The sequence below is a fragment of the Cannabis sativa genome, chromosome 3, assembly GCF_029168945.1.
Source record: "Cannabis sativa cultivar Pink pepper isolate KNU-18-1 chromosome 3, ASM2916894v1, whole genome shotgun sequence".
NCBI lineage: Eukaryota > Viridiplantae > Streptophyta > Magnoliopsida > Rosales > Cannabaceae > Cannabis > Cannabis sativa.
In genome coordinates, this window is record NC_083603.1 from 10,382,331 (window position 1) to 10,390,201 (window position 7,871).

Here is a 7,871-nt window from a genome sequence, read left to right on the forward strand (position 1 = left end):
TCACTTAATTTTTTTTTTTAATTTTTTTTTTTTGTTAAACTTGTTTCTTGGTAAATTTGGACAATTTGAAATGATCTTACATGCCTCACCAGACTCCCCGGGGTACTAAGTGAGTATGAAAAATCACAATTTAAATATTTCTAACCAAATGACCAATAAGTAAAATAAATTACTTATTTTAAGGGAACAAGCTTGGTTTTTTTTTTTTTTAAATAGTAATAAGTCCAAAAATGTAATAAGACAAGGGCATACACAAGAAATATTCCCAGGCCGATTGGGAAGGTTGCCAAGGTACCGCTTCGTCCCACACTTTCCTAGACAGAACCAAGGTTCCCAGGAAAGTGTAGAGGGTACTCTATCACAAGCCTTAAAAGCCAATCTTTCTAGACAGAATACTCTCAGTTTTTACCACTTGTTGCATTACACTTTGTTCCTAATACTATAAAGTTTTATGAATAATTTTATTTTAGAATTTTATGAATTTTTTTTTTAATAATAAAGAGGTGGAACCTAAATTAAAGCTAATCTAAAACCTAAGGTTACACAAATTAAGGGACTAAACCTAATAATTTGAAATCTATAAATTTAAAGCTAAAGAAAAAAAAATAATAAATGACAAATAATTACAAAATTAACAATGAATGATAATTTGAACACAATAAATATAGAAAAGAAAAGAAAAATATGTAAAAAAAAAATTAATGACTAACATATATATATATTATATATAACTAATACCACATATATAATTGAACGAAAAGAGAAAATAAAAATATATGTATATAAATATATAAGCGTATAATAAATATGACAATTTTTTTTTTAAGTTATTAGATACAAAGAGAAAAATTAATAATTAAAAAAAAAATACAAGTGTTATATATACACATTATAGAATGACTTACCTCTTGGCTGAAAAGTCCACTAAGTTTTGATTTCAATCTCCCCGGCAACGGCGCCAAAATTTGATTACGCCCAAACTTGTCTTCACAAAGCGGTTGTTGTAGTGTAGCATGGGCGGTCGTGTCCACAGAGAGATATCTTATCAAAAAGTGATTAGTAGAACTTTAAGCGCAAAAAGTAAATAAATCGTTGGTGGTTTTTGAGAAAATTTTGAAAATAAATTTAAAGCAAATAAAATTGGTAGAAAATTATAATAAAAAAATGATAAGGTTTCAAGAATCACCTATATGTTTGGCTCATTTATTTGGGTTTTGATTCACACATATAACACAATTAAATTATTCACTTCCCAATAATTTAATCGGAAGATAAAACTTGAAGAACATATAATAAAAAAAATGTATTTGAGTAATATAGAATTCTCACATTAAGATTGTAGAAAATAATCTTATGAAAAATCTAAGAATGACAATATACCTTTTGTTTGGTAATAATGCAATAAGAGATTAATCATAAAATTATAATATTAATGTATATTTATCCTAATCATATTCACATAGAAAAAGCATGACTATTTCTATATAATACTAAATAGATAAATATATTAATATAGAGATAAAAAAAAAAGAAGAAAAATATACTACTCAAATGTATAAACTTTAAGCACTTGGTGAATCAAAACACAAGTAAATATTACCTCACATATAAGATCATCCTTTACCTTATCTAGGAAACTAGCCAAAAATGCTAGTCATTCTCACAATAATCTAAAAAGAAAATATGAGAAGAGATAGATAAAATAAAACTAAAATTTACTATAGTTTTTGCCAATGAAAATTACACACCAAATGTGTACAAGAGGTCTCCTTTATATAGTGTTTTTGGAGACACAAATGTGAAATAAAATCCATGCATAGAATTAAAAAGGAAAGCTGAATAAATTTAAATTGAAAATAGCTTAATTTTTGGGATTAGAAATTTAAAGTGCACAATTGAGGCATGCTTGAGACGTTCCTTGTCAGTAACAACTAATCAAATTGAAAATATACAATTTGATTAAGCCAAATCAGAAAGAAGATAATCTTGAACGTGGCCATTAAATTACAATCCCCAACTTCCTTGCCACATGTCGTACTCATAGGGAAATGGAACCAATCAAAATTGTTAATCCTCTTTGAATGTGATCCAATTTTACAACTGCTATTGAGTTGTACAAACTAGAGAGAATAAAATCAATCTTAGATTTTCTCATGGGTTTATGCTATTGGGCTTCTCCTTTTGTCAACTTTACCAAAAATCATTTTCTTTCCTGCAAAATGAACATAAACTAAATTTAAAATAATATTTTCAATTATATAATATATCATATTAATTTCATGAAAATATTAATCAAAACTTAATTTAATTTAAACTTTAACATCAATAAAATGATATTTTTGACCACTAATCAAACATGCTAAAGGTGATCAATCTTAAACATGGAAATAACACAAATAAGGATAATTTCACAACCAACATGAACAAGAATGGAAAATGACATTAACTAGGGTAAACTTTAAACAACATTCATCATCTTCCCTAAATGGGAGTTTAACTCATATTCAAATCCATAACCATTCCAAAATAAAATTCAACATAAAGAAATTAGAAAGGAAGGAAGAAAGAAACTGTTGGTGGAATGAATTTGGGTCTCCACTTTGCTCCTCCAGCAACTCTTGATTGCTTTCTAGGTCTAAAATCGCTTCCCCCTGTCCTCTATTCGCAGTTTTCTTTTTATCTCTCGTTCCAAGATTCAAAAGACAAATTTACCCTCACTTGTACGGAATCTCACCGCGGCCATGGGTTCCCTTGCCGCGGCGAGTGCTGACTTGGTTGCGGCAGTGGAGTAGCTCGCCGCGGAAAACTTGTTACGAAATTTCTGTTTATTACGCAAGTGAACGTATCAAGTAGTATCTCACGCAAGTGAGGTCGAACCACAGGGAATTGGATTAAGTACTACTATATTATAATTATGATTCTATTTGGTAAAATAATAAGTTGCAATTTTAAAAGTAAATAACTCAGAAATTAAAGAGAAAATAAACGAAGATTAATCAAGATGAGAGATTAGGGAGGTGAATCCTGTTGATAAGTTACCTATGTTAATGCCTAATTGCTATCCTTATCTCAATGTGAAAGACAGATTATAAATTAACCTAACTCCTTTCAGATCTTTTAGGTTCTAAATAATATGTTCTCTAATTAACTTCTTAATTAGATCAACACAAAATCAGCATTAAGCAATAATCTATTAGTCACTAAGGCTATGTAAATACTTTCGTTTTACATCAAAACCTAGACTATCCAAATTTTAGCATTCCTAATTCTCACTTTTCAGATTTTGAATTAGGATCATAGAACATGTAAAAGGTGATCAAGCTTGCACATGAAATTAAACACAAATAAAGATAGTATTCACACATAAGATGAAGGAATGGCAATTATTTATTAACTAGGCATAAACTTAAAAACCAATCATCATCCTCCCTTATTGGGAAATTTAGTTCATAATAACTCTAAAAACATCCATGATTAATTCAGAAATAAAAACAAACATAAAGATGAATAAAAGGGTAAAAGAAAGAAACTAGAAGGTGATATCGCTCCGGGTCTTCAAGATAGCTTCCTCTCCACTTTGCCTCCACTATTAGGTCTGTTTTTGCTTCCCTTTGACCTTCAATGTCGTATTCCTTATATAGGGGTGAGTGGTGAGCCTCCAATTGAGTGAAAAATCAAAATTAGGTCAAATCTGCGATTTCCGTACCTAGTCGCGACTAGCATTTAAGCAAGTCGCGACTACAGGCAAAACTCGAAAAACCGAGTTTCTGCCTATCTTACGAAGTCGCGACCATGGTCGCGACCAGGAAAAAGGGTCGCGACCAGGCTCATCAGAGGTCGCGACTACTGATGCATCTGGAGCCGAATTTTCCAATTTTTTCCAAGTTTGTCCCAGTTTTTTGCCATTTGACTGAATTCGAACTTTAACACCCCGGGAACCTGAAATAATGAAAATCAAGCGTAAAACTGCTCCAAAAGACACCAATAGACGAGATAATGCTAACTTTTAAAGACCCGAAATATAGGTTAATTATAACCTAACAAATTCCCCCAAACTAGATTCTTACTCGCCCCCGAGTAAGATAAAAAAAAAACTAACTACGCTATCAGATAATCACTACACTGCTGACTCATGCTCTGTTTTCTTCCTTGCATAAACTAGAATTTTGACCTTACTAACTCTAACAATTAACTCGGATGCTCAATTATAATCACTATGTACAACTGCAACAATCTACTCAAATGTGAAACATTGTTATAAGAGTTTTACTCTTTCCATTAATTCCACAATCCGATAACTCATAAGCTTGCATGTTTACCTTTCTCCACTAATGTTGACAGTATTCTTTGGAATCATTAGGTCTTTTCAAGGCTTAGGTAATATGGCTCAGATATTCAGGGATAGGCAAGAGACAATTTTGGCTCAAAATATCATAAGCACACAAACAGAACCCCCAAGCTTTTTACTTTTCTTTTTCTACAACCCCATACTGTTCCCAAGTTTACCAAGATTGAGAGAAGATATATTTCTTTATTTTCCAACATCACTGAAATCATATTCTTTATTTTTTTTTTCAGTGCTTTTTTTTTTTCAGTGACATTGAATTACACAATTTGTTCTTCTTCTTCCTTTTTTTTCCTCTTCTCAATCTTACAAATTTTTTCTCCCTCTCACTATTTCGTCACACTAAATGTTTCTTTTCCCCCAAACTAATCATATAGCTTATGATATCATGGATAATCATGGTGAGAATAAAAATTAATAGTGTGGTTGCAAAATTTCAAATCAGTGGGTGAAAACACAACAGGTTAAGACTCAAAAGGGTAACTAGGGATATACATTATGGTAGGCTTGAAAGGCTCAAACTATCCAACAAATGTCTAAGTCATATTCCAATTGAACACTATCAAGGATTTCGCTTCAAAAGAATAAACATGCAAGTTCTAAGCTATCCTGTCAATCTTACCACAAACCATAGTAAAACAGTTATAACAATTTTCACAAATTGAGTATTTGCAGAAAAACACAGGTTTCTAAGCATCCAAACTAATCCAAAGAGTTAACAAAATCAAGCACACAGTTATTTTACAGTTTCAGATCACATCACACTAATCAGCAGTATACAACTATCATCAAGCTTATTGCCATTCCTTAACTAAAGCAAAAACTAAAACATAAAATTAAAATGCAGAAATTAAAGTGCAGAATTTAAAATTTTTAAGCCTCTCCCCCCAAACTAAATATTACATTGTCCCCAATGTATACAGGAATATGCAGAGAAAAGAGACTTACCTGAGACCCTCTCAAAAAGGGTTGGGTGGACCCTTTTCATCCAAAAGAGCCCTCGTACTAAATGAAGAAAATTGACCACCAATAGTGTTGATTTCAGATTTTTGCACAAGAGTAAGCTCACCTTAAGAACTACCACACATCAATCTTTTCCAACGACGCTGAATCGTTCGAAGTCGCTCTTTAGGCTTTGCTTTCTTCTTATCAGCTTTAACAAAAGAACCCTTCACCATCTCAATCTTACAACAGGTAGGAATGTCAGTTGGGGCAAAAACATTAAAATTGACCTCTTCATCTTGCACTCTCAACTTTAACTCTCCCTTTTGAACATCTATTACTGCTCGGCCCGTGGCTAAGAATGGTCTTCCCAAAATAATGGGAATAGTTGAATCTTCCTCCATATCAAGAATTAGGAAATCAGCAGGGAAGATAAACTTACCAACCTTCACCAGTACATCTTCAATTATCCCACGAGGATGAGTCAAAGAACGATCTGCCAGTTGTAAAGTCACTGTTGTAGGCTTTGCTTTTCCCAATCCTAGCCTCTTGAAGACAGACAATGGCATTACATTAATGCTTGCTCCCAAATCACACAGAGCTTTGGTTTCCACCGAACCCCCTATAGAGCATGGAATATTGAAACTACCCGGATCATTAAGCTTGGGCGGTAGTTTCTTTTGCAAAATGGCGCTACACTCCTCAGTTAATGCCACTGTTTCATAGTCCTCCAATTTTCTCTTCTTAGACAATATCTCCTTCATGAACTTCACATAACGGGGCATTTGTTCCAAGGCTTCAGCAAAAGGAATGTTGATGTGTAGTCTTTTGAAGACCTCTAGAAATTTTGTGAACTGCTTGTCTAGATTGGTCTTACGGAGTCTCTGAGGATAAGGTATCTTTTCATGATGATCAATACTGATTGGTGGGGACTGTTGTGGTTGTGTTGAGCTATCAGTAGCCTTCTCTACTGTTGGTGTTGGGGTTGGCACTGGTTGAACTTTAATCTCCTTATTTACCTCAATTGGTTGTGTCAATTCAGGCCCATCATACTTCTTACCGCTCCTCAGGGTAATTGAATTGCAGTTTTCCTTAGGATTAATTTCAGTTGTACTAGGCAAATTTCCTTGAGGACGGGTTGCTACCTGAGTTGCTAATTGGCCCATCTGAGTCTGCAGGTCTTTAATGGAAGATCTAGTTTCAGTCATGAATTGTAGCAATAAATCTGTCTGCAAACCAGAATTTCCACCAGAGGTTTGTTGCTGATTAAACTGTTGATTCTGATTCTGGTTCTGATTTCGTTGCTGATAGAACCCACTGTTTCTTCGGTTATTACCCTGGTTGAACCCATAGTTGTTGTTGTTGTTGTTGTTGTTCTGTGAATAGTTTCCAATGGCTTTAGCTTCATCCATTGGCAAATCATCCACATCAGCTTGGCATTCTGAAAAGTGATGGCTTCCCCCACATAACTCACACACAACTTGGGCTTGTTTAGCTTGCCCTGCAATTATCTTTGTCAATGCCTCAACCTGTGCTGTCAACTTGGTGATGGCATCGACCTCCAACACACCAGCTATCTTCTTTGATTGACTCCTCTCAGTTGGCCACTGTTGATTGTTTAGAGCCATCTCGTCTAATAGATCATAAGCCTCATTAGCACTCTTCCTCATAAAGGCTCCTCCAGCTGCAGCATCTATTAAAGTTCTTGTATTTCCTACCAATCCATTATAGAAGTTGTGGACCAGCATCCACTTCTCTATACCATGGTGAGGGCACTTTCTGATCAGATCTTTAAACCTCTCCCAAGCCTCATGGAGAGATTCATTATCTTGTTGGCAGAAGTTATTAATTTCTCCTCTCAGCTTTGCAGACTTGGCTGGAGGAAAGAACTTTGACAAGAATTTCGTTGCAAGATCATTCTAGGTGGCAATAGAGTTGGGTGGCAAGGAGTTTAGCCAACTCTTGGCTCGCTCTCTAAGAGAGAATGGGAAAAGTCTCAGTCGAATAGCATCATCACTAACTCCATTAACTTTAAAGGTTTCACAAAGTTCCATGAAGTTAGAAAGATGCAGATTAGGATCTTCAGAAGGGAGGCCACCAAACTGAACTGAAGACTGCACCACCTGAAGTATGGCAGGTTTGATCTCAAAGTTATTTGCATCCACTGCCGGTGGCCTGATACATGACTGCACTCCCGTCAGAGTAGGGAGAATGTAATCTCTCAAGCTGCGGCCATTAGCTTGATCTTCTACTGCGCCACCATTGTTACCGTTATTGCCTCCATTGTTTGCAGCATTGGTAGCCATGATGTCTGAGGTTTCAGCAGTTGCTGAAACTCCCTCTTGCCTCTTGTTCTTTCTGTTTCTCCTACAAGTTTTCTCGATTTCGGGATCAACTGGTAATATCACTGCTTGTCCTTGACAGCGCATACACTTATGATTCCTGAAATAGATCAAGAAAATATTGCAAGAAAAAGGTTAGAAAAATCAGCAAGAGAAAATATACCAAATTAGAAGTTATTATAATTTTGTGTAATATCAATCTTTAAACAATTCCCCGGCAACGGCGCCAAAAACTTGTTACG

General features: G+C 34.5%; 1 non-coding gene across 1 annotated transcript; it reads left to right on the forward strand.

Moving 5' to 3' along the window:
* The first annotated feature begins 7,045 nt into the window (after positions 1-7,045).
* On the forward strand, positions 7,046-7,152 carry LOC133036348 (small nucleolar RNA R71). Its single transcript, XR_009687005.1, has one exon. It is a non-coding gene; the product is annotated as a small nucleolar RNA R71 (small nucleolar RNA).
* The last annotated feature ends 719 nt before the right edge of the window (positions 7,153-7,871 follow it).